The sequence below is a fragment of the Oncorhynchus mykiss genome, chromosome 13 (assembly GCF_013265735.2).
Source record: "Oncorhynchus mykiss isolate Arlee chromosome 13, USDA_OmykA_1.1, whole genome shotgun sequence".
Lineage (NCBI taxonomy): Eukaryota > Metazoa > Chordata > Actinopteri > Salmoniformes > Salmonidae > Oncorhynchus > Oncorhynchus mykiss.
In genome coordinates, this window is record NC_048577.1 from 65,779,964 (window position 1) to 65,807,463 (window position 27,500).

The following is a 27,500-nucleotide window of genomic DNA, read 5'->3' on the forward strand; positions in this document are numbered from 1 at the left end:
GTTCATACTTCCTCCTCCTCCTCTACTTTACTCTGTTCATACTTCCTCCTCCTCCTCTACTTTACTCTGTCCATACCTCCTCCTCCTCCACTACTTTACTCTGTTCATACTTCCTCCTCCTCCTCTACTTTACTCTGTCCATACCTCCTCCTCCTCCTCTACTCTGTCCATACCTCCTCCTCCTCCTCCTCTACTCTGTCCATACCTCCTCCTCCTCCTTTACTCTGTCCATACCTCCTCCTCCTCCACTACTTTACTCTGCTCATACTTCCTCCTCCTCCTCTACTTTACTCTGTTCATACTTCCTCCTCCTCCTCTACTCTGTCCATACCTCCTCCTCCTCCACTCTGTTCATACCTCCCCCTCCTCTTCCTCCTCCTCCTCTACTTTACTCTGTTCATACTTCCTCCTCCGCCTCCTCCTTTCTACTTTACTCTGTCCATACCTCCTCCTCCTCCTCTACTCTGTCCATACCTCCTCCTCCTCCTTTACTCTGTCCATACCTCCTCCTCCTCCACTCTGTTCATATCTCCCCCTCCTCTTCCTCCTCCTCCTCTACTTCACTCTGTTCATATCTCCTCCTCCTCCTCCTCCTCTACTCTGTTCATACCTCCTCCTCCTCCTTTACTCTGTCCATACCTCCTCCTCCTCCTTTACTCTGTCCATACCTCCTCCTCCTCCTTTACTCTGTCCATACCTCCTCCTCCTCCTCCTCCTCCTCCTTTCTCCTTTACTCTGTTCATACCTCCTCCTCGTCCTCTAGACTGTTCATACCTCCTCCCCCTCCTCCTCCTCTACTCTGTCCATACCTCCTCCTCCTCCTCCTCCTCTACTCTGTTCATACCTCATCTTCCTCCTCCTCCTCTTCCTCCTCCTCTACTCTGTTCATACCTCCTCCTCCTCCTCCTCCACTACTCTGTTCATACCTCCTCCTCCTCATCCTCTAGTCTGTTCATACCTCCTCCTCCTCTACTCTGTTCATACCTCCTCCTCCTCCTCCTCCTCCTCTACTCTGTTCATACCTCTTCCTCCTCTACTCTGTTCATACCTCCTCCTCCTCCTCCTCCTCCTCCTCCTCCTCTACTCTGTTCATACCTCCTCCTCCTCCTCCTCCTCTACTCTGTTCATACCTCCTCCACTCTGCTCATACCTCCTCTTCCTCCTCCTCCATTCTGCTAATACCTCCTCTTCCTCCTCCTCCTCCTCCTCTCTCTCCCTCTCTCTCTCTCTCTCCCTCTCTCTCTCTCTCCATGTCCTTTCCTCTCTCCATCCATCTCTCTGTAGCCTGTAGAAGTAGAGGTATGTCATATGTCCTTTGTCACTGTATGTTAGTGTGACGTTCTGTTCTGCTCTCTACTGCCTCTGGTACACACACACACACACACACACACACACACACACACACACACAGAGAGAGAGAGACAGAGGAGAGGACAGTATATATACAGGACAGAACAGGGCAGGCAGAGAGGAGAGGACAGTATACAGTGGAGAGAACAAGTATTTGATACACTGCCGATTTTGCAGGTTTTCCTACTTACAAAGCATGTAGGGGTCTGTAATTTTTTTTAATCATAGGTACACTTCAACTGTGAGAGACGGAATCTAAAACAAAAATCCAGAACATCACATTGTATGATTGTTAAGTAATTAATTTGCATTTTATTGCATGACATAAGTATTTGATCACCTACCAACCAGTAAGAATTCCAGCTCTCACAGACCTGTTAGTTTTTCTTTAAGAAGCCCTCCTGTTCTCCACTCATTACCTGTATTAACTGCACCTGTTTGAACTCGTTACCTGTATAAAAGACACCTGTCCACACACTCAATCAAACAGACTCCAACCTCTCCACAATGGCCAAGACCGGAGAGCTGTGTAAGGACATCAGGGATACAATTGTAGACCTGCACAAGGCTGGGATGGGCTACAGGACAATAGGCAAGCAGCTTGGTGAGAAGGCAACAGCTGTTGGCGCAATTATTAGAAAATGGAAGAAGTTCAAGGTGACAGTCAATCACCCTCGGTCTGGGGCTCCATGCAAGATCTCACCTCATGGGGCATCAATGATCATGAGGAAGGTGAGGGATCGGCCCAGAACTACACGGCAGGACCTGGTCAATGACTTGAAGAGAGCTGGGACCACAGTCTCAAATAAAAAACATTAGTAACACACTACACCGTCATGGATTAAAATCCTGCAGCACATGCAAGGTCCCACTGCTCAAGCCAGCGCATGTCCAGGCCCATCTGAAGTTTTCCAATGACCATCTGGATCATCCAGAGGAGGAATGGGAGAAGGTCATGTACCTGAACCCAATAGAACATCTTTGGAGGGAGCTGAAAGTCCGTAGTGCCCTGCGACAGCCCCGAAACCTGAAGGGTCTAGAGAAGGTCTGTATGGAGGAGTGGGCCAAAATCCCTGCTGCAGTGTGTGCAAACCTGGTCAAGAACTACAGGAAACGTATGATGTCTGTAATTGCAAACAAAGGTTTCTGTACCAAATATTAATTTATGCTTTTCTGATGTATCAAATACTTATGACATGCAATAAAATGCAAATTAATTACTTAAAAATTATACAATGTGATTTTCTGGATTTTTGTTTTAGATTCCGTCTCTCACAGTTGATGTGTACCTATGATCAAAATTACAGACCTCTACATGCTTTATAAGTAGGAAAACCTGCAAAATTGTCAGTGTATCAAATACTTGCTCTCCCCACTGTATATACAGGACAGGACAGGACAGTATATATACAGGACAGGACAGTATATATACAGGACAGGACAGTATATATACAGGACAGGACAGTATATATACAGAACAGGACAGGCAGAGAGGAGAGGACAGTATATAGACAGGACAGGCAGAGAGGAGAGGACAGTATATATATACAGGACAGGACAGGCAGAGAGGAGAGGACAGTATATTTACAGGACAGGACAGGACAGGACAATATATATACAGGACAGGACAGTATATAGACAGGACAGGACAGGACAGTATATATACAGGACAGGACAGGACAGGCAGAGAGGAGAGGACAGTATATATACAGGACAGGACAGGACAGGCAGAGAGGAGAGGACAGTATATATACAGGACAGGACAGGCAGAGAGGAGAGGACAGTATATAGACAAGACAGGACAGGACAGGCAGAGAGGAGAGGACAGTACATATAGAGGACAGAACAGGACAGGCAGAGACTAGAGGACAGTATATTTACCGGACAGGCAGAGAGGAGAGGACAGTATATTTACAGGACAGGACAGTCAGAGAGGAGAGGACAGTATATATACAGGACAGGACAGGCAGAGAGGAGAGGAGAGGACAGTATATATACAGGACAGGACAGGCAGAGACTAGAGGACAGTATATAGACAGGACAGGACAGGCAGAGACTAGAGGACAGTATATAGACAGGACAGGACAGGCAGAGAGGAGAGGACATTATATATACAGGACAGGACAGGCAGAGAGGAGAGGACAGTATATAGACAGGACAGGACAGGCAGAGACTAGAGGACAGTATATATACAGGACAGGACAGGCAGAGAGGAGAGGACAGTATATATACAGGACAGGACAGGCAGAGAGGAGAGGACAGTATATTTACAGGATAGGACAGGCAGAGACTAGAGGACAGTATATAGACAGGACAGGACAGGACAGGCAGAGAGGACAGGACAGTATATAGACAGGACAGGACAGGACATTATATATACAGGACAGGCAGAGAGGACAGGACAGTATATATACAGAACAGGACAGGACAGGACAGTATATATACAGGGCAGGACAGGCAGAGAGGAAAGGACAGTATATATACAGGACAGGACAGGACAGTATATATACAGGACAGGACAGGCAGAGAGGACAGGACAGTAAATATACAGGACAGGCAGAGAGGACAGGACAGTATATATACAGGACAGGACAGGAGAGGACAGTATATATACAGGAGAGGACAGTATATATACAGGACAGGACAGGAGAGGACAGTATATATACAGGACAGGACAGGAGAGGACAGTATATATACAGGAGAGGACAGTATATATACAGGACAGGACAGGAGAGGACAGTATATATACAGGAGAGGACAGTATATATATATAGGACAGGACAGGAGAGGACAGTATATATACAGGACAGGACAGGAGAGGACAGTATATATACAGGACAGGACAGGACAGGAGAGGACAGTATATATACAGGACAGGACAGGAGAGGACAGTATATATACAGGACAGGACAGGACAGGAGAGGACAGTATATATACAGGACAGGACAGGAGAGGACAGTATATATACAGGACAGGACAGGACAGGAGAGGACAGTGTATATATACAGGACAGGACAGGACAGGAGAGGACAGTGTATATACAGGACAGGACAGGACAGGAGAGGACAGTATATATACAGGACAGGACAGGAGAGGACAGTATATATACAGGACAGGACAGGACAGGAGAGGACAATATATATACAGGACAGGAGAGGACAGTATATATACAGGACAGGACAGGACAGTAGATATACAGGACAGGACAGGACAGGAGAGGACAGTATATATACAGGACAGGACAGGACAGGAGAGGACAGTATATATACAGGACAGGAGAGGACAGTATATATACAGGACAGGACAGGAGAGGACAGTATATATACAGGATAGGACAGGAGAGGACAGTATATATACAGGACAGGACAGGAGAGGACAGTATATATACAGGAGAGGACAGTATATATACAGGACAGGACAGGAGAGGACAGTATATATACAGGACAGGACAGGAGAGGACAGTATATATACAGGACATGAGAGGACAGTATATATACAGGACAGGAGAGGACAGTATATATACAGGAGAGGACAGTATATATACAGGACAGGAGAGGACAGTATATATACAGGACAGGACAGGACAGGAGAGGACAGTATATATACAGGACAGGAGAGGACAGTATATATACAGGAGAGGACAGTATATATACAGGACAGGACAGGACAGTAGATATACAGGACAGGAGAGGACATTATATATACAGGAGAGGACAGTATATATACAGGAGAGGACAGGACAGGAGAGGACAGTATATATACAGGACAGGAGAGGACAGTATATATACAGGAGAGGACAGTATATATACAGGAGAGGACAGGACAGTATATATACAGGACAGGAGAGGACAGTATATATACAGGAGAGGACAGTATATATACAGGAGAGGACAGGACAGTATATATACAGGACAGGAGAGGACAGTATATATACAGGACAGGACAGTATATATACAGGAGAGGACAGGACAGTATATATACAGGACAGGAGAGGACAGTATATATACAGGAGAGGACAGTATATATACAGGAGAGGACAGGACAGTATATATACAGGACAGGAGAGGACAGTATATATACAGGACAGGACAGGAGAGGACAGTATATATACAGGAGAGGACAGTATATATACAGGACAGGACAGGAGAGGACAGTATATATACAGGACAGGACAGGAGAGGACAGTATATATACAGGAGAGGACAGTATATATACAGGACAGGACAGGAGAGGACAGTATATATACAGGAGAGGACAGTATATATATAGGACAGGACAGGAGAGGACAGTATATATACAGGACAGGACAGGAGAGGACAGTATATATACAGGACAGGACAGGACAGGAGAGGACAGTATATATACAGGACAGGACAGGACAGGACAGTATATATACAGGACAGGACAGGACAGGAGAGGACAGTATATATACAGGATAGGACAGGAGAGGACAGTATATATACAGGACAGGACAGGACAGGAGAGGACAGTATATATACAGGACAGGACAGGAGAGGACAGTATATATACAGGACAGGACAGGACAGGAGAGGACAGTATATATACAGGACAGGACAGGACAGGAGAGGACAGTGTATATACAGGACAGGACAGGACAGGAGAGGACAGTATATATACAGGACAGGACAGGAGAGGACAGTATATATACAGGACAGGACAGGACAGGAGAGGACAGTATATATACAGGACAGGAGAGGACAGTATATATACAGGACAGGACAGGACAGTAGATATACAGGACAGGACAGGACAGGAGAGGACAGTATATATACAGGACAGGACAGGACAGGAGAGGACAGTATATATACAGGACAGGAGAGGACAGTATATATACAGGACAGGACAGGACAGGAGAGGACAGTATATATACAGGATAGGACAGGAGAGGACAGTATATATACAGGACAGGACAGGAGAGGACAGTATATATACAGGACAGGAGATGACAGTATATATACAGGAGAGGACAGTATATATACAGGACAGGACAGGACAGTAGATATACAGGACAGGAGAGGACAGTATATATACAGGACAGGAGAGGACAGTATATATACAGGAGAGGACAGTATATATACAGGACAGGAGAGGACAGTATATATACAGGACAGGACAGGACAGGAGAGGACAGTATATATACAGGACAGGAGAGGACAGTATATATACAGGAGAGGACAGTATATATACAGGACAGGACAGGACAGTAGATATACAGGACAGGAGAGGACATTATATATACAGGAGAGGACAGTATATATACAGGAGAGGACAGGACAGGAGAGGACAGTATATATACAGGACAGGAGAGGACAGTATATATACAGGAGAGGACAGTATATATACAGGAGAGGACAGGACAGTATATATACAGGACAGGAGAGGACAGTATATATACAGGAGAGGACAATATATATACAGGAGAGGACAGGACAGTATATATACAGGACAGGAGAGGACAGTATATATACAGGACAGGACAGTATATATACAGGAGAGGACAGGACAGTATATATACAGGACAGGAGAGGACAGTATATATACAGGAGAGGACAGTATATATACAGGAGAGGACAGGACAGTATATATACAGGACAGGAGAGGACAGTATATATACAGGAGAGGACAGTATATATACAGGAGAGGACAGGACAGTATATATACAGGACAGGAGAGGACAGTATATATACAGGACAGGACAGTATATATACAGGAGAGGACAGGACAGTATATATACAGGACAGGAGAGAACAGTATAGATACAGGAGAGGACAGTATATATACAGGAGAGGACAGGACAGTATATATACAGGACAGGAGAGGACAGTATATATACAGGAGAGGACAGTATATATACAGGAGAGGACAGGACAGTATATATACAGGACAGGAGAGGACAGTATATATACAGGAGAGGACAGTATATATACAGGAGAGGACAGGACACTATATATACAGGACAGGAGAGGACAGTATATATACAGGAGAGGACAGTATATATACAGGACAGGACAGGACAGGACAGTATATATACAGGACAGGACAGGACAGTATATATACTGTACATCGTGTAAAGTGTGAAAAATGGAGCCTCCCAGGCCCACCCCTGGCTGTGCTCCTGCTCAGTCATGTGAAATCCATAGATCAGGACCTAATGAATTAATGTCTTAATATGAACTGTGATTCAGTCAAACCTTTTACATTTGATGAATAATAAATACAATCTTTTACATTTTTTGAATTATAAATAAAATATTTTACATTTGTTGAATTATAAATATTTTTAATTTGTTGCATGTTCCATCTATATTTTTTGTAGATTATAGAAACTGAAAATATATTCTACAAATTACTTTATAATTAACATGACATTGTATTTTTTATAAACATTTTAGATTTTATAATAAACTAATGTATTTGCAATGTTACATATTAGTTTCTAGGACACAACATGTGCTTCACAAGTCACTATAAATCAAATGGGCTGTAAATATAAATGTATAAAAAACGTAAATAAAATATATATCTTATTTCCTGGTGCTAATTTGTATAATATAATATAATTTCCTAATTTATTTTATTTTTTTAAACATTTGAGAGCACCAATGCTACCTTCAGACAGTATGTTTTTTTAAGTTAGAGCCCTGTGTGATAACACCAACTGTCTCTATCCATCCCGTGGTGTTTGTCATTGATAACATCATAAATCAGGGTTGTGTGACAGCAGTTTGTCAACACTACAGATAAACGACTGGACCGATTCATCATCGTCTACTGACCTGTCTGATATCTGGGTGGTTACTAATCTTTGGTGTAGACGTATTGTGGTGTGATTATCTTGGTATTTGGTGTTTAGTGTCTTTGGTGTTTAGTATCTTTGGTGTTTAGTATCATTGATGTGAAGCCCCTTTGGTGTTTAGTATCTTTGGTGTTTAGTATCTATGGTGTTTAGTATATTTGGTGTTTAGTATCATTGGTGTTTAGTATATTTGGTGTTTAGTATCTTTGGTGTTTAGTATCTATGGTGTTTAGTATCTATGGTGTTTAGTATCTTTGGTGTTTAGTATCTATGGTGTTTAGTATCTTTGGTGTTTAGTATCATTGGTGTTTAGTATCTTTGGTGTGTAATATCTTTGGTGTTTAGTATCTTTGGTGTTTAGTATCTATGGTGTTTAGTATCTTTGGTGTTTAGTATCTTTGGTGTTTAGTATCTATGGTGTTTAGTATCTTTGGTGTTTAGTATCATTGGTGTTTAGTATCTTTGGTGTGTAATATCTTTGGTGTTTAGTATCTTTGGTGTTTAGTATCTATGGTGTTTAGTATCTTTGGTGTTTAGTATCTTTGGTGTTTAGTATCTATGGTGTTTAGTATCTTTGGTGTTTAGTATCTTTGGTGTTTAGTATCATTGGTGTTTAGTATCTTTGGTGTTTAGTATCTTTGGTGTTTAGTATCTATGGTGTTTAGTATCTTTGGTGTTTAGTATCTTTGGTGTTTAGTATCTTTGGTGTTTAGTATCTATGGTGTTTAGTATCTTTGGTGTTTAGTATCTTTGGTGTTTAGTATCTATGGTGTTTAGTATCTTTGGTGTTTAGTATCATTGGTGTTTAGTATCTTTGGTGTTTAGTATCTATGGTGTTTAGTATCTTTGGTGTTTAGTATCATTGGTGTTTAGTATCTTTGGTGTGTAATATCTTTGGTGTTTAGTATCTTTGGTCTTTAGTATCTATGGTGTGTAATATCTTTATTGTAGTGTAGGGGTGTTAACCCCACTGTCCTGGCTAAATTCCCAATCTGGCCCTCGAACCATCACAGTCACCTAATAATCCCCAGTTTACAATTGGCTCATTCATCCCCCTCCTCTCCCCTGTAACTATTCCCCAGGTCGTTGCTGCAAATGAGAACATGTTCTCAGTCAACTTACCTGGTAAAATAACAGATAAAAAAAATAATAAAAAAATTGGAGAAGGGTGTATACTATATATCTGATTGAATGGGGTGTATTCTATATGTTAATTCTATATATCTGATTGGAGGGGGTGTATTCTATATATCTGATTGGATGGGGTGTATTCTATATGTTAATACTATATATCTGAATGGAGGGGGTATATTCTATATGTTAATACTATATATCTGATTGGAGGGGGTGTATTCTATATGGTAATACTATATATCTGAATGGAGGGGGTATATTCTATATGTTAATACTATATATCTGATTGGAGGGGGTATATTCTATATGGTAATACTATATATCTGATTGGAGGGGGTGTATTCTATATGGTAATACTATATATCTGAATGGAGAGGGTATATTCTATATGTTAATACTATATATCTGATTGGAGGGGGTATATTCTATATGGTAATACTATATATCTGATTGGAGGGGGTGTATTCTATATGTTAAGATTCCAAGAACACAGGATGAGATGTTACTATCCTTTGTGCAAGCACTTCCAAGAGTTAATGAACAGTGAGCCTGGTGAAATTTGGGGAGCGCATCATCAGTAGTGTACCTTTGGTTCCTAGGGTGTTTCGGCCTTTCACACTATACACCCTCCCCAAAGGCGGCCAGCGATAGGGTGATCAATCCTACGCTTGCGTCCCATTCCCAATTAGTCATAGGAGTTGCCTTGTTGATGATAGCCAACATCCCATGGGACTATGCATGGCAGGGGCATCCTCCTCCCTGAGTCAAGCATTGTTGACCGCATACCTCCTGGCCCTCTCACTTCGGGGCCCAGCTGGGGTCTTTCCTCTTCATCCAGAGCCACTGACTGCTGCCTTCTGCCGCCTCCGATACAGCTTTGATTGCCGAACGCTGGCTCTGGCCCTTAATTCCAAGGTCTCTAAGCAGTCTGGTTGTAGATGTTGCCACAAAACCTCTGCAGCCCACCTCCACTGGTCGGACTTCTGTGTTCCAGCCATGATGCCGTGCTTCGGCAGCTAGATCGGCATAGCGCAGATGCTTTCGCTCATAAGCCTCATCTACTGAGTCCTCCCAGGGTACTGTGAGCTCAATGATGAAGACCTTCTTGAGTGAACGGGACCAGAGCACCATGTCAGGTCTTAGGGTGGTGGTCGCGATCTCCGGAGGAAACACAAGTTGCCGGCCAATGTCAGCTAGCATTTTCCAGTCGCGGGCCAAGCGCAGCTGGTCTCGCTCTAATGGTGTCGAGCCGCGCTTCGGTGGTTTAGCCCCTTCGCGGACAAAGTTTGTCCGTAAGGGGTGTGATGCTGCTGGGGGTGGTAGGGAGTTGGTGGCAGCTCGCTTGTCCTCCATGGCGGACGCAAGGTTTTTAAGGACTTGGTTGTGACGCCAAGTGTAGCGTCCTTGAGTGAGGCTTGTTTTACACCCTGTGAGAATGTGCCTGAGGTTGGCTGGCATGGAACAGAGGGCACAGTCCGGATCTTCACCATACCATTGGTGAAGATTAACTGGTGTTGGAAGGACGTCATATGTTGCTCTGATGGAGAAGCTCAACCGCCTCGCTTCCATGGCCCACAGATCCTTCCAGCTTATCTTCCTCTTCTCCACACTGTCCCATCGAGTCCACTGTCCCTGTTTGGAAAGAGAGACTGCCTTGGCCCACCTTGCAGCCTCCTCCTGATGGCGTACTTCCTGCACTACCATCTTCCGCCGCTCTGGTGCAGTGGCCTTACTCCAAGCAGCACGGCTAGTTAGCCCAAGGCCTCCTCTCCCTTGCTGAACATGACCCACAATGTCAGCATGTCTGAGGGCTGCTGTTGCCTCCTGGACTGCTTTTCCTGGCCTCCATTTGCGCCCAGTTGCCAAGGTCGGCGCGTTGTTGCTCACCACTGGGTCTCGAGATTCATTCAGTGTCATCTGGAGCCTGGTTTTTGAACACTTGAATTCCTCTGTTAGACTGGTGAGGGGCAGCTTGAGGACACCATCTCCATAGAGGCCTATGGTGGTAAGGCATCGTGGAACTCCGAGCCACTTCTTTAAGTAGCCTGTGACTCCTCTTTCCATCTTCTCCACTGTTGAGATTGGAACCTCATACACTGCTAAGGGCCACAACACCCGGGGTAGGAGACCAAACTGCAGACACCAGGCCTTTAACTTTCCAGGTAGCTGGGTGTTGTCGATGGACTGTAGGCTACTACTGATGTCTTTGCGCAGCTGTTGCACCTGGTCTTTGTCCTTCAGGCTTGCATCATACCACCTTCCAAGGCTTTTTACCGGCTGCTCAGACACTGTTGGGATTTGGTCATCTCCGATGAAGAATTTCAGGTCAGAGAGTACTCCCTTCACAATCGAGATGCTGCGTGACTTGGATGGTTTAATCTTCATACGGGCCCAGCTGATGTTCTCCTCGAGTTTTCGGAGCAGTCTCCTGGTGCATGGGACAGTGGTGGTCAATGTTGTAATGTCGTCCATGTAGGCTCTGAGTGGAGGGAGGCGGAAACCAGAGTCGACCCGCTGTCCACCAGCAACCCATTTTGAGGATCTGATGATAACCTCCATTGCCATTATGAATGCCAACGGAGAAATGGTACATCCCGCCATTATACCTACATTCAGGCACTGCCATGAGGTGGTGAACTCTGAGGTGGTAAAGCAGAACTGCAGATCCTGGAAGTACGACTTCACCAGGGTTGTGATGGTGTCCGGTATGTGGAAAAATCTGAAGGCAGACCACAGGAGTTCATGGGGCACAGAGCCAAATGCATTGGCGAGGTCAAGAAAGACTACATGGAGGTCCCTTTTTTCCACCTTGGCCATTTGGATCTGGTGCCAGATCATGCTGGAATGTTCCAAGCAGCCAGAGAACCCTGATATTCCTGCCTTCTGTACAGATGTATCGACGTACGCATTCCTTTGCAGGTACTCGGCCATCCTCTGGGCAATGACCCTAAAGAAGATTTTACCCTCGACATTCAGTAAGGAGATTGGGCGGAATTGGCTGATGTTCACTGCATCCTTCTCCTTAGGGATCAGGACCCCGCCTGCCCTACGCCACACTTTGGGTATTATCTTATTTTTCCAAGCTGTTCTCATAAGCCTCCAGAGGAACCTCAGGACGTCTGGTGCGTTCTTATACACTTTGTACGGGACTCCATTTGGCCCCGGGGCTGATGCTGTTCTTGCCCGTCGAACTGTGTTTTCCACCTCTTTCCATGTCGGAGGGCTGGTCTCAATATGATGTTCCGGGGGTTCAATGGGTGGGATATCTGATGGGATGGCCAGATGTTCATGCCGCTTTGAGTCAAAGTTTGTTGTTCTCAGGTGCTCCTCTAGGTCTTTCTTTGTTGTTTTTAGAGCTCCACTTTTTTCCTTCGTGAAGAGACTTTTAAGGAACTTGAAGGGATCTTTATAGAATCGAGTTCTAGTTTGTTCTTTCTTCCTTCTGCGTTTCCGTAGGTTCTCTGCTCTGCGGAGGGATGCCAACCGGGTTTTGATATCAGCCTGAAGTGCCTCTATGCCCTCCTTTTCCACTTCCGAGGCCTTCTTCCACTGTTTCTTAAGCTGTCGCCTTTCTTGAACGAGGCGCTTGATTTCTTGTTGCCTCCTGGAAACTGGTGGGGTTGGAACCTTTCTCCCGCCTTTTGCCTCTTCCACTCCAAATCTTTCTGTCCCATACTCATAGATAATGTCCCCCATCCTCTCCAACTTCTTCTCCACTGTGCCTCGAAGTTTCTCGAGGGTCAAGGTAAGGTCAGTATTCACTGTTTCCCACAACTTCTTGTCACTGGCGCCAGGCCACTTCACATACGGCCTGTGCCCTGGTAGTCTCCTCTCGACTGCAGGTCTGGGAGGCTCGGTGAGTTCCACTCCTGTTGTTGGTTCCACCTCAGTTGTTACTTCGGTGCTTGAGTTTACGTCCTCCATGACAGTGGTGCTGATGCACTGCAAACTATGGTTTGCGTCCAGTTGCTGTGCTTCATTCGACTGATTTGATCGCTTTCGCAGAAAGTAATCAATGCGAGGCCTCTGTCTCTCTTTACCCAAACACCCCTTCTTCCCCTGGTGGATCCTCAACCCATGGTGTGATGTAACTTTCCTCCAACCACAGACACATACCTGCATCTGTTTGTGGCCCGCTGTTGCAGCAGAACTTGTGACAGTTGCTGTGGTGTTCTCTTGTGCTGTGCTCTCATTACTCGTAGTCGTTTCCGGTCCAGTCGTTACCATGTTGTCAGCCGATGAGTCATCTTCCGCCCCCGCTCTCGCAGACTCTAGGGGTATTCTCGTATGTTGACTTTCTGTAGCTAAAAGCGGGTGTTTCCAACATACTGCGAAGCATGGGAAACTACAGAAATGGGAAGCTACCCCATGACTGTCCCAGTGGGGTCTAGTCCCTCCTGTCAGCCGTCTCTCCGTGCCGCCACAAAGACTTTCCCCTGTTGTCAGCTGATCTTTCTCAGCAGTCACTGGACAAGTCCAGATATTCAGATTCCAAGAACACAGGATGAGATGTTACTATCCTTTGTGCAAGCACTTCCAAGAGTTAATGAACAGTGAGCCTGGTGAAATTTGGGGAGCGCATCATCAGTAGTGTACCTTTGGTTCCTAGGGTGTTTCGGCCTTTCACACTATACACCCTCCCCAAAGGCGGCCAGCGATAGGGTGATCAATCCTACGCTTGCGTCCCATTCCCAATTAGTCATAGGAGTTGCCTTGTTGATGATAGCCAACATCCCATGGGACTATGCATGGCAGGGGCATCCTCCTCCCTGAGTCAAGCATTGTTGACCGCATACCTCCTGGCCCTCTCACTTCGGGGCCCAGCTGGGGTCTTTCCTCTTCATCCAGAGCCACTGACTGCTGCCTTCTGCCGCCTCCGATACAGCTTTGATTGCCGAACGCTGGCTCTGGCCCTTAATTCCAAGGTCTCTAAGCAGTCTGGTTGTAGATGTTGCCACAAAACCTCTGCAGCCCACCTCCACTGGTCGGACTTCTGTGTTCCAGCCATGATGCCGTGCTTCGGCAGCTAGATCGGCATAGCGCAGATGCTTTCGCTCATAAGCCTCATCTACTGAGTCCTCCCAGGGTACTGTGAGCTCAATGATGAAGACCTTCTTGAGTGAACGGGACCAGAGCACCATGTCAGGTCTTAGGGTGGTGGTCGCGATCTCCGGAGGAAACACAAGTTGCCGGCCAATGTCAGCTAGCATTTTCCAGTCGCGGGCCAAGCGCAGCTGGTCTCGCTCTAATGGTGTCGAGCCGCGCTTCGGTGGTTTAGCCCCTTCGCGGACAAAGTTTGTCCGTAAGGGGTGTGATGCTGCTGGGGGTGGTAGGGAGTTGGTGGCAGCTCGCTTGTCCTCCATGGCGGACGCAAGGTTTTTAAGGACTTGGTTGTGACGCCAAGTGTAGCGTCCTTGAGTGAGGCTTGTTTTACACCCTGTGAGAATGTGCCTGAGGTTGGCTGGCATGGAACAGAGGGCACAGTCCGGATCTTCACCATACCATTGGTGAAGATTAACTGGTGTTGGAAGGACGTCATATGTTGCTCTGATGGAGAAGCTCAACCGCCTCGCTTCCATGGCCCACAGATCCTTCCAGCTTATCTTCCTCTTCTCCACACTGTCCCATCGAGTCCACTGTCCCTGTTTGGAAAGAGAGACTGCCTTGGCCCACCTTGCAGCCTCCTCCTGATGGCGTACTTCCTGCACTACCATCTTCCGCCGCTCTGGTGCAGTGGCCTTACTCCAAGCAGCACGGCTAGTTAGCCCAAGGCCTCCTCTCCCTTGCTGAACATGACCCACAATGTCAGCATGTCTGAGGGCTGCTGTTGCCTCCTGGACTGCTTTTCCTGGCCTCCATTTGCGCCCAGTTGCCAAGGTCGGCGCGTTGTTGCTCACCACTGGGTCTCGAGATTCATTCAGTGTCATCTGGAGCCTGGTTTTTGAACACTTGAATTCCTCTGTTAGACTGGTGAGGGGCAGCTTGAGGACACCATCTCCATAGAGGCCTATGGTGGTAAGGCATCGTGGAACTCCGAGCCACTTCTTTAAGTAGCCTGTGACTCCTCTTTCCATCTTCTCCACTGTTGAGATTGGAACCTCATACACTGCTAAGGGCCACAACACCCGGGGTAGGAGACCAAACTGCAGACACCAGGCCTTTAACTTTCCAGGTAGCTGGGTGTTGTCGATGGACTGTAGGCTACTACTGATGTCTTTGCGCAGCTGTTGCACCTGGTCTTTGTCCTTCAGGCTTGCATCATACCACCTTCCAAGGCTTTTTACCGGCTGCTCAGACACTGTTGGGATTTGGTCATCTCCGATGAAGAATTTCAGGTCAGAGAGTACTCCCTTCACAATCGAGATGCTGCGTGACTTGGATGGTTTAATCTTCATACGGGCCCAGCTGATGTTCTCCTCGAGTTTTCGGAGCAGTCTCCTGGTGCATGGGACAGTGGTGGTCAATGTTGTAATGTCGTCCATGTAGGCTCTGAGTGGAGGGAGGCGGAAACCAGAGTCGACCCGCTGTCCACCAGCAACCCATTTTGAGGATCTGATGATAACCTCCATTGCCATTATGAATGCCAACGGAGAAATGGTACATCCCGCCATTATACCTACATTCAGGCACTGCCATGAGGTGGTGAACTCTGAGGTGGTAAAGCAGAACTGCAGATCCTGGAAGTACGACTTCACCAGGGTTGTGATGGTGTCCGGTATGTGGAAAAATCTGAAGGCAGACCACAGGAGTTCATGGGGCACAGAGCCAAATGCATTGGCGAGGTCAAGAAAGACTACATGGAGGTCCCTTTTTTCCACCTTGGCCATTTGGATCTGGTGCCAGATCATGCTGGAATGTTCCAAGCAGCCAGAGAACCCTGATATTCCTGCCTTCTGTACAGATGTATCGACGTACGCATTCCTTTGCAGGTACTCGGCCATCCTCTGGGCAATGACCCTAAAGAAGATTTTACCCTCGACATTCAGTAAGGAGATTGGGCGGAATTGGCTGATGTTCACTGCATCCTTCTCCTTAGGGATCAGGACCCCGCCTGCCCTACGCCACACTTTGGGTATTATCTTATTTTTCCAAGCTGTTCTCATAAGCCTCCAGAGGAACCTCAGGACGTCTGGTGCGTTCTTATACACTTTGTACGGGACTCCATTTGGCCCCGGGGCTGATGCTGTTCTTGCCCGTCGAACTGTGTTTTCCACCTCTTTCCATGTCGGAGGGCTGGTCTCAATATGATGTTCCGGGGGTTCAATGGGTGGGATATCTGATGGGATGGCCAGATGTTCATGCCGCTTTGAGTCAAAGTTTGTTGTTCTCAGGTGCTCCTCTAGGTCTTTCTTTGTTGTTTTTAGAGCTCCACTTTTTTCCTTCGTGAAGAGACTTTTAAGGAACTTGAAGGGATCTTTATAGAATCGAGTTCTAGTTTGTTCTTTCTTCCTTCTGCGTTTCCGTAGGTTCTCTGCTCTGCGGAGGGATGCCAACCGGGTTTTGATATCAGCCTGAAGTGCCTCTATGCCCTCCTTTTCCACTTCCGAGGCCTTCTTCCACTGTTTCTTAAGCTGTCGCCTTTCTTGAACGAGGCGCTTGATTTCTTGTTGCCTCCTGGAAACTGGTGGGGTTGGAACCTTTCTCCCGCCTTTTGCCTCTTCCACTCCAAATCTTTCTGTCCCGTACTCATAGATAATGTCCCCCATCCTCTCCAACTTCTTCTCCACTGTGCCTCGAAGTTTCTCGAGGGTCAAGGTAAGGTCAGTATTCACTGTTTCCCACAACTTCTTGTCACTGGCGCCAGGCCACTTCACATACGGCCTGTGCCCTGGTAGTCTCCTCTCGACTGCAGGTCTGGGAGGCTCGGTGAGTTCCACTCCTGTTGTTGGTTCCACCTCAGTTGTTACTTCGGTGCTTGAGTTTACGTCCTCCATGACAGTGGTGCTGATGCACTGCAAACTATGGTTTGCGTCCAGTTGCTGTGCTTCATTCGACTGATTTGATCGCTTTCGCAGAAAGTAATCAATGCGAGGCCTCTGTCTCTCTTTACCCAAACACCCCTTCTTCCCCTGGTGGATCCTCAACCCATGGTGTGATGTAACTTTCCTCCAACCACAGACACATACCTGCATCTGTTTGTGGCCCGCTGTTGCAGCAGAACTTGTGACAGTTGCTGTGGTGTTCTCTTGTGCTGTGCTCTCATTACTCGTAGTCGTTTCCGGTCCAGTCGTTACCATGTTGTCAGCCGATGAGTCATCTTCCGCCCCCGCTCTCGCAGACTCTAGGGGTATTCTCGTATGTTGACTTTCTGTAGCTAAAAGCGGGTGTTTCCAACATACTGCGAAGCATGGGAAACTACAGAAATGGGAAGCTACCCCATGACTGTCCCAGTGGGGTCTATTCCCTCCTGTCAGCCGTCTCTCCGTGCCGCCACAAAGACTTTCCCCTGTTGTCAGCTGATCTTTCTCAGCAGTCACTGGACAAGTCCAGATATTCAGATTCCAAGAACACAGGATGAGATGTTACTATCCTTTGTGCAAGCACTTCCAAGAGTTAATGAACAGTGAGCCTGGTGAAATTTGGGGAGCGCATCATCAGTAGTGTACCTTTGGTTCCTAGGGTGTTTCGGCCTTTCACACTATACACCCTCCCCAAAGGCGGCCAGCGATAGGGTGATCAATCCTACGCTTGCGTCCCATTCCCAATTAGTCATAGGAGTTGCCTTGTTGATGATAGCCAACATCCCATGGGACTATGCATGGCAGGGGCATCCTCCTCCCTGAGTCAAGCATTGTTGACCGCATACCTCCTGGCCCTCTCACTTCGGGGCCCAGCTGGGGTCTTTCCTCTTCATCCAGAGCCACTGACTGCTGCCTTCTGCCGCCTCCGATACAGCTTTGATTGCCGAACGCTGGCTCTGGCCCTTAATTCCAAGGTCTCTAAGCAGTCTGGTTGTAGATGTTGCCACAAAACCTCTGCAGCCCACCTCCACTGGTCGGACTTCTGTGTTCCAGCCATGATGCCGTGCTTCGGCAGCTAGATCGGCATAGCGCAGATGCTTTCGCTCATAAGCCTCATCTACTGAGTCCTCCCAGGGTACTGTGAGCTCAATGATGAAGACCTTCTTGAGTGAACGGGACCAGAGCACCATGTCAGGTCTTAGGGTGGTGGTCGCGATCTCCGGAGGAAACACAAGTTGCCGGCCAATGTCAGCTAGCATTTTCCAGTCGCGGGCCAAGCGCAGCTGGTCTCGCTCTAATGGTGTCGAGCCGCGCTTCGGTGGTTTAGCCCCTTCGCGGACAAAGTTTGTCCGTAAGGGGTGTGATGCTGCTGGGGGTGGTAGGGAGTTGGTGGCAGCTCGCTTGTCCTCCATGGCGGACGCAAGGTTTTTAAGGACTTGGTTGTGACGCCAAGTGTAGCGTCCTTGAGTGAGGCTTGTTTTACACCCTGTGAGAATGTGCCTGAGGTTGGCTGGCATGGAACAGAGGGCACAGTCCAGATCTTCACCATACCATTGGTGAAGATTAACTGGTGTTGGAAGGACGTCATATGTTGCTCTGATGGAGAAGCTCAACCGCCTCGCTTCCATGGCCCACAGATCCTTCCAGCTTATCTTCCTCTTCTCCACACTGTCCCATCGAGTCCACTGTCCCTGTTTGGAAAGAGAGACTGCCTTGGCCCACCTTGCAGCCTCCTCCTGATGGCGTACTTCCTGCACTACCATCTTCCGCCGCTCTGGTGCAGTGGCCTTACTCCAAGCAGCACGGCTAGTTAGCCCAAGGCCTCCTCTCCCTTGCTGAACATGACCCACAATGTCAGCATGTCTGAGGGCTGCTGTTGCCTCCTGGACTGCTTTTCCTGGCCTCCATTTGCGCCCAGTTGCCAAGGTCGGCGCGTTGTTGCTCACCACTGGGTCTCGAGATTCATTCAGTGTCATCTGGAGCCTGGTTTTTGAACACTTTAATTCCTCTGTTAGACTGGTGAGGGGCAGCTTGAGGACACCATCTCCATAGAGGCCTATGGTGGTAAGGCATCGTGGAACTCCGAGCCACTTCTTTAAGTAGCCTGTGACTCCTCTTTCCATCTTCTCCACTGTTGAGATTGGAACCTCATACACTGCTAAGGGCCACAACACCCGGGGTAGGAGACCAAACTGCAGACACCAGGCCTTTAACTTTCCAGGTAGCTGGGTGTTGTCGATGGACTGTAGGCTACTACTGATGTCTTTGCGCAGCTGTTGCACCTGGTCTTTTTAATACTATATATATGATTGGAGGGGGTGCATTATATATGGTAATACTATATATCTGATTGGATGGGGTGTATTCTATATGTTAATTCTATATATCTGATTGGAGGGGGTGTATTCTATATGTTAATACTATATATCTGATTGGAGGGGGTGTATTCTATATGGTAATACTATATATCTGATTGGATGGGGTGTATTCTATATGTTAATTCTATATATCTGATTGGAGGGGGTGTATTCTATATGGTAATACTATATATCTGATTGGAGGGGGTGTATTCTATATATATCTGATTGGAGGGTGTGTATTCTATATATCTGATTGGATGGGGTGTATTCTATATGTTAATACTATATATCTGATTGGATGGGGTGTATTCTGTATGTTAATACCATATATCTGATTGGCTGGGGTGTATTTTATATGGTAATACTATATATCTGATTGGAGGGGGTGTATTCTATATATCTGATTGGAGGGGGTGTATTCTATATGTTAATACTATATATCTGAATGGAGGGGGTATATTCTATATGTTAATACTATATATCTGATTGGAGGGGGTGTATTCTATATGGTAATACTATATATCTGATTGGACGGGGTGTATTCTATATGTTAATACTATATATCTGATTGGATGGGGTGTATTCTATATGTTAATACTATATATCTGAATGGAGGTGGTGTATTATATATGTTAATACTATATATCTGATTGGATGGGGTGTATTCTATATGTTAATACTATATATCTGATTGGATGGGGTGTATTCTGTATGTTAATACCATATATCTGATTGGCTGGGGTGTATTCTATATGGTAATACTATATATCTGATTGGAGGGGGTGTATTCTATATATCTGATTGGAGGGGGTGTATTCTATATATATGATTGGATGGGGTGTATTCTATATGTTAATACTATATATCTGAATGGAGGGGGTATATTCTATATGTTAATACTATATATCTGATTGGAGGGGGTGTATTCTATATGGTAATACTATATATCTGATTGGACGGGGTGTATTCTATATGTTAATACTATATATCTGATTGGATGGGGTGTATTCTATATGTTAATACTATATATCTGAATGGAGGTGGTGTATTATATATGTTAATACTATATATCTGATTGGATGGGGTGTATTCTATATGTTAATACTATATATCTGATTGGATGGGGTGTATTCTGTATGTTAATACCATATATCTGATTGGCTGGGGTGTATTCTATATGGTAATACTATATATCTGATTGGAGGGGGTGTATTCTATATATCTGATTGGAGGGGGTGTATTCTATATATCTGATTGGATGGGGTGTATTCTATATGTTAATACTATATATCTGAATGGAGGGGGTATATTCTATATGTTAATACTATATATCTGATTGGAGGGGGTGTATTCTATATGGTTATACTAGATATCTGATTGGAGGGGGTGTATTCTATATGCTAATACTAGATATCTGATTGGCTGTAGAGTCTGATCCTGCTGCACCCTCTGTTGCTCTAACTGACTGTTAAAATCTCCTGTTCTTTCACCACTCTGCTGCAGTGTGTGTGTGTGTGTGTGTGTGTGTGTGTGTGTGTGTGTGTGTGTGTGTGTGTGTGTGTGTGCGTGTGTTTGAGTGCGTGTGTGTTGCGTGTGTGCGTGTGTGTGTGCGTGTGTGTCTGTGTGTGTTTGAGTGTGTGTGTGTGTGTGTGTGTGTGTGCTCTCTTAGCTATACTGCAGTATGTGAGTTCTTATCTCTTTTTCTTCATGGCTGCAGAGTGTGTGTGATGTGTGTTTGTGTGTGTGTGTGTTTGTTGCTGTTCTGCAGAGTGTGTGTGGTGTGTATGTGTGTGTGTGTGTGTGTGTGTGTGTGTGTGTGTGTGTTTGTTGCTGTTCTGCAGTAGCGTGTGTGTGTGTGAGGACCTGGTTTCTGTGTGGTGCAGTGGCCCTCCTCCAAACCACTCCGATATTTTGATCCCTCTATGTCTGGTCTAGCAGAACGCTCTTCCTCTCTCTCTGTCTCTTCATCATTCCTCTGTCTTCCTCTATCTCTCTTCCCCTTCCTCTCTCTCTCTTCTCATTCCTCTCTTTCTCTTCTCCTTCCTCTCTTTCTCTTTCCCTTCCTCTCTCTCTCTTCCCCTTCCTCTCTCTCTGTCTCTCCTTCTTCCTCTGTCTTCCTCTCTCTCTCTTCCCCTTCCTCTGTCTCTCTTCCCCTTCCTCTGTCTCTCTTCCCCTTCCTCTTTCTCTGTCTCTTCCCCTTCCTCTCTCTCTGTCTCTTCCCATTCCTCTGTCTTCCTCTCTCTCTTCCCCTTCCTCTCTCTCTTCCCATTCCTCTGTCTTCCTCTCTCTCTCTCTTCCCCTTCCTCTGTCTTCCTCTCTCTCTTCCCCTCCCTCCCTCTGTCCTGCTCTATTAAAAGGCTCTCATACTGTAGTCAATATACACTGAGTGTACAAAACATTAAGAACACCTGCTCTTTCCGTGACATAGACTGACCAGGTGAATCCAGGTGGAAGCTATGATCCCTTATTGATGTCCCCTGTTAAATACACTTAAATCAGTGTAGATGAAGAAGGGGAGGAGACCTGGTTGAAGGAAAGATTTTTAAACCTCTAGACAATTGAGACGTGGATTGTATATGTGTGCCATTCAGAGGGTGAACTGGCAAGACAAAAATATTTAAATGCCTTTTCTTTAATTTATTTGACCTTTATTTAATAACGAGGCAAATCAGTTAAGAACAAATTCTTATTTACAATGACGGCCTAGGAACAGTGGGTTAACTGCCTTGTTCAGGGGCAGAACAACAGATTTTTTAATCTTGTCAGCTCGGGGATTTGAACTTGCAACCTTCCGGTTATATTTTTACCTTTTTGAGACGCTTGATATTGTAAAGAAAAACCCCCCTTGGCTTATTCTTCAGCACTCGTAGTCTTGGATACCTTCGTAAATATGGGCCCTGAAATACGCAGCCTATCAAGAGGATGTGTGAAGTGATGTTGAATGACCCAGTTACCAGTATGTCCCTGGGTTAGTTATGTCTAATGACCCAGTTACCAGTATGTCCCTGGGTTAGTTATGTCTAATGACCCAGTTACCAGTATGTCCCTGGGTTAGTTATGTCTAATGACCCTGTTACCAGTATGTCCCTGGGTTAGTTATGTCTAATGACCCAGTTACCAGTATGTCCCTGGGTTAGTTATGTCTAATGACCCTGTTACCAGTATGTCCCTGGGTTAGTTATGTCTAATGACCCAGTTACCAGTGTGTCCCTGGGTTAGTTATGTCTAATGACCCAGTTACCAGTATGTCCCTGGGTTAGTTATGTCTAATGACCCAGTTACCAGTATGTCCCTGGGTTAGTTATGTCTAATGACCCAGTTACCAGTATGTCCCTGGGTTAGTTATGTCTAATGACCCAGTTACCAGTATGTCCTTGGGTTAGTTATGTCTAATGACCCAGTTACCAGTATGTCCCTGGGTTAGTTATGTCTAATGACCCAGTTACCAGTATGTCCCTGGGTTAGTTATGTCTAATGACCCAGTTACCAGTATGTCCCTGGGTTAGTTATGTCTAATGACCCAGTTACCAGTATGTCCCTGGGTTAGTTATGTCTAATGACCCAGTTACCAGTATGTCCCTGGGTTAGTTATGTCTAATGACCCAGTTACCAGTATGTCCCTGGGTTAGTTATGTCTAATGACCCAGTTACCAGTATGTCCCTGGGTTAGTTATGTCTAATGACCCAGTTACCAGTATGTCCCTGGGTTAGTTATGTCTAATGACCCAGTTACCAGTATGTCCCTGGGTTAGTTATGTCTAATGACCCAGTTACCAGTATGTCCCTGGGTTAGTTATGTCTAATGACCCAGTTACCAGTATGTCCCTGGGTTAGTTATGTCTAAGAAGGAGTTTTTTTTTTAAAGGATGCATGGATGTTCTGATTGACTACACTGGCTATGGTGATATACTGAACAAGAAGATGTGGGAGAGATTCTCTGGTGGTCTGGAACCAGGAAGAACTTCCCTGGTTTTCCGTAACCAGGGACAGAGCTTCCCTGGTTGTCAGTAACCAGGGACAGAGCTTCCCTGGTTGTCTGGAATCAGGGAGAGAGTTTCCCTGGTGGTCTGGAATCAGGGAGAGAGCTTCCCTGGTGGTCTGGAATCAGGGAGAGAGTTTCCCTGGTTGTCTGGAACCAGGGAGAGAGTTTCCCTGGTTGTCTGGAACCAGGGAGAGAGTTTCCCTGGTGGTCTGGAATCAGGGAGAGAGCTTCCCTGGTGGTCTGGAATCAGGGAGAGCTTCCATGGTTGTCTGGAATCAGGGAGAGAGTTTCCCTGGTGGTCTGGAATCAGGGAGAGAGCTTCCCTGGTTGTCAGTAACCAGGGACAGAGCTTCCCTGGTTGTCTGGAACCAGGGAGAGAGCGTCCATGGTTGTCTGGAACCAGGGAGAGAGTTTCCCTGGTGGTCTGGAATCAGGGAGAGAGTTTCCCTGGTTGTCTGGAACCAGGGAGAGAGTTTCCCTGGTTGTCTGGAACCAGGGAGAGAGTTTCCCTGGTGGTCTGGAATCAGGGAGAGAGCTTCCCTGGTGGTCTGGAATCAGGGAGAGCTTCCATGGTTGTCTGGAATCAGGGAGAGAGTTTCCCTGGTGGTCTGGAATCAGGGAGAGAGCTTCCCTGGTTGTCAGTAACCAGGGACAGAGCTTCCCTGGTTGTCTGGAACCAGGGAGAGAGCGTCCATGGTTGTCTGGAACCAGGGAGAGAGTTTCCCTGGTGGTCTGGAATCAGGGAGAGAGCTTCCCTGGTCGTCTGGAACCAGGGAGAGAGCCTGGGTTTCACTTTTGGTTTGTGGGTGTTTGTTTCCGTGTGAGTGTTCGGGCCACACGGTCCTGTTTCGTTTTGTTCAGTTTTGTTAAGTGTGTTTATTAAAAAGACACGCTGCACCTTGGTCCTCCTCTCTATCTCCAGACGACATCCGTTACACAGTTAGAGAGCTTCCCTGGTTGTTAGGAACCAGGAAGAGAGCTTCCCTGGTTGTTTAGGAACCAGGAAGAGAGCTTCCCTGGTTGTTTGGGAACCAAAACATTGCAGGTTCAAAATCTACATGTTGTTTTATAGACGGGTTGGCTGACAACGGCACAACATTATTTATTCTGCGGACATCGATATGGCCCGGAAGGTTCTGTTATGATTCTGAAACGGTCGGATTTCAAGCAGCAATGACAATAAACTGTCCTGTGAGGGGAATCGTAAGTGGCTCGTTTCAGCTCGTTTTTTAAACATCTTGTCATTGTCTCCGTGTCTTTGTTTTTGAGGTGTTTTGACTGATGTCAGGTCTTTAGCTAATATGGCTAATGTGAGCTAGCTAGCTAGCTAACCAACAACTGTAATGACTGATGTCAGGTCTTTAGCTAATATGGCTAAAATGAGCTAGCTAACTAGCTAACCAACGACTGTAACGATTGATGTCAGGTCTTTTGCTAATATGGCTAAAATGAGCTAGCTAGCTAGCTAACCAACCACTGTAACGATTGATGTCAGGTCTTTAGCTAATATGGCTAAAATGAGCTAGCTAGCCAACGACTGTAACGATTGATGTCAGGTCTATAGCTAATATGGCTAAAATGAGCTAGCTAGCTAGCCAACCAACGACTATAACGATTGATGTCAGGTCTATAGCTAATATGGCTAAAATGAACTAGCTAGCTAGCTAACCAACCACTGTAACGATTGATGTCAGGTCTTTAGCTAATATGGCTAAAATGAGCTAGCTAGCTAGCTAACCAACGACTGTAACGATTGATGTCAGGTCTTTAGCTAATATGGCTAAAATGAGCTAGCTAGCTAGCTAACCAACGACTGTAACGATTGATGTCAGGTCTTTAGCTAATATGGCTAATATGAGCTAGCTAGCTAGCTAACCAACAACTGTAATGACTGATGTCAGGTCTTTAGCTAATATGGCTAAAATGAGCTAGCTAACTAGCTAACCAACGACTGTAACGATTGATGTCAGGTCTTTTGCTAATATGGCTAAAATGAGCTAGCTAGCTAGCTAACCAACCACTGTAACGATTGATGTCAGGTCTTTAGCTAATATGGCTAAAATGAGCTAGCTAGCCAACGACTGTAACGATTGATGTCAGGTCTATAGCTAATATGGCTAAAATGAGCTAGCTAGCTAGCCAACCAACGACTATAACGATTGATGTCAGGTCTATAGCTAATATGGCTAAAATGAACTAGCTAGCTAGCTAACCAACCACTGTAACGATTGATGTCAGGTCTTTAGCTAATATGGCTAAAATGAGCTAGCTAGCTAGCTAACCAACGACTGTAACGATTGATGTCAGGTCTTTAGCTAATATGGCTAAAATGAGCTAGCTAGCTAGCTGACCAACGACTGTAACGATTGATGTCAGGTCTTTAGCTAATATGGCTAAAATGAGCTAGCTAACCAACCACTGTAACGATTGATGTCAGATCTATAGCTAATATGGCTAAAATGAGCTAGCTAGCTAGCTAACCAACCACTGTAACGATTGTATTTGAGAGAGATAAGTGTAAGAGAGATTTCTCTGATGGTTTGGAGAATAAAATGCCTGTCTTGGGAACAAAACATTGCAGGTTCAAACCCCACATCAATATTTAAAAGTGTAAAAAAAAAAACAACATTTTTTTGTATGATTTAAATGTTGGTTAAATGTCCCTGGGAATGTTCATTGAAATGCCGATGTGTCTCTATATCACGTACAATACAGTCCTCAGATGATAATTACCGTTCAGTCTACAATACAGTCCTCAGATGATAATTATCATTCAGTCTACAATACAGTCCTCAGATGATAATTATCATTCAGTCTACAATAGGAAAAACTCCCTAGAAAGGCCAGAACCTAGGAAGAAACCTAGAGAGGAACCAGGCTATGAGGAAGAAACCTAGAGAGGAACCAGGCTATGAGGGGAGGCTAGGAAGAAACCTAGAGAGGAACCAGGCTATGAGGGGAGGCTAGGAAGAAACCTAAAGAGGAACCAGGCTATGAGGGGAGGTTAGGAAGAAACCTAGAGAGGAACCAGGCTATGAGGGTTGGTTAGGAAGAAACCTAGAGAGGAACCAGGCTATGAGGGTTGGTTAGGAAGAAACCTAGAGAGGAACCAGGCTATGAGGAGCGGCTAGGAAGAAACCTAGAGAGGAACCAGGCTATGAGGGGAGGCTAGGAAGAAACCTAGAGAGGAACCAGGCTATGAGGGGAGGCTAGGAAGAAACCTAGAGAGGAACCAGGCTATGAGGAAAGGCTAGGAAGAAACCTAGAGAGGAACCAGGCTATGAGGGGCGGCCAGTCCTCTTCTGGACTTTGCGTGAACATTAATGGAATATTATGTTATTATTAAATATTATTATATATATATATTAACCTAAAACAAATGTGCAAATGACAATCACAAAAAACAGACTCCAGTAAGTGTTCATTCAGAGGTATACATGTGTGTGAGTTTGTGTGTGTGTGTGTGTGTGGGGGGGTAGTGTGTGTGTGTGAGTGTGTGTGTGTGGGGGGGGGGGGGGGGGGGGGGGGGGGGGGGGGGGGGGTAGTGTGTGTGTGAGTGTGTGTGTGAGTGTGTGTCATCCAGCAATTATCTGTGTGATGGATCATTTCTCTCTCTGTCAGTCTGTGGTTCCCCAGGCTAAAACAACCTTCACATAGAGAAACACACAGACACTTTTGTGTGTGTGTGTGTGTGTGTGTGTGTGTGTGTGTGTGTGTGTGTTTTGGGAGATATAACAAAGGAGGTTGTGTGTGTGTGTGTGATGGGGTGGTTGTCTGTGTGTGTGTGTGTGTGTGTGTGTGTGTGTGTGTGTGTGTGTGTTGGGGAAGGGTTGCTGGAGGGAAGCCATGATGTGATGATGCAACGTTACACACGGTTTCTGTGTACAGGAGGAAAT

The 27,500-nt window shown here is 45.9% G+C and overlaps 1 protein-coding gene across 1 annotated transcript in view; it reads left to right on the forward strand.

The window, feature by feature from the left end:
- LOC118938358 (glutamate receptor ionotropic, NMDA 2A-like) overlaps positions 1-27,500 on the forward strand; it is a 348,126-nt gene that overhangs the window by 250,056 nt on the left and 70,570 nt on the right. The window lies entirely within an intron of this gene.